Source organism: Rhagoletis pomonella, unplaced genomic scaffold, assembly GCF_013731165.1.
Source record: "Rhagoletis pomonella isolate Grant_MI unplaced genomic scaffold, Rhpom_1.0 Rhpom_scaffold_00133, whole genome shotgun sequence".
Classification (NCBI taxonomy): domain Eukaryota; kingdom Metazoa; phylum Arthropoda; class Insecta; order Diptera; family Tephritidae; genus Rhagoletis; species Rhagoletis pomonella.
The window spans coordinates 173,899-174,877 of NW_023458687.1; positions in this window are offsets into that span (position 1 = coordinate 173,899).

Below are 979 nucleotides of genomic sequence, written 5' to 3' on the forward strand. Positions count from 1 at the left end.
TTTCCGGTTACAAAATCTTCAGTAACGTGCAGAATAGACCTGTTAATAACTATTTAAATCTATGTAATTAATACTAATTGCTTACTAATTTTTAAACAAATGTAAGGTTATTTGCTTTCTCCGCGTTCTGTTTTTGTACACAAATGCAACTCTACCTATCGTTTGACACTTTTCATGAATTTTCCAGAAGAAAAACTCCGGACTAAATCTTGAAACTTCATTCTGGGAACAGTTGCTCAGTTCCCGGGAGTGTTCCCAGATACAGAATTTCTGGATCTGGGAACGACTTTGGACTAAATCCTGCAAAACCTGCAAATCGTAGACGTGCTGGAACGCTCTAATTTATGATGAAGCAAACGGGCTTCGTTGATGTAATGTTTTCATGTATGTACATATGTTTGAATGGTTGTACATATATTTGTATGTATGTAGATATGTTTGTGTATGTACATATGTTTGTGTACATGTATATATGCACATATCGCACACCATCTTCAAAAGAGTCACAACTCAAAATTTGACATTTTTGAAACTATGCAGTAAAAATGTACACAGAGCTTTTATTTACCTTTCAGCAAAAGCTGGAGCAAATTTTTGTTATAATTTGTTTGAAAACCTTAAGGTAAAGTCGTCCTTGCCCATATGATTAGCATGTGCAACGAAATAATTTTTCGTATTTTCTGACGAACATATTATTTTGAGTTGTGACTCTTTTGAAGACGGTGCGCGATATGTAGTACAAACGAAAACAAATCTAATAAGCTGCTCGTTGATATAAATGCGAACTGTACTGATTGTCAAAAATTATGTGTTTGTCGTACGTTTGTTCATGTTTGTCATTGTGCGTGTAATTTTTATACCCGAGCGCATTTGCGCGCAAGGGTATATTAACTTTGTTCACGTAACGGTTGTTTGTAACAGCCAAAACGAATCGAGATAGATATAGACAAATGTATACAGAATGAATAGAGAAGTCGAT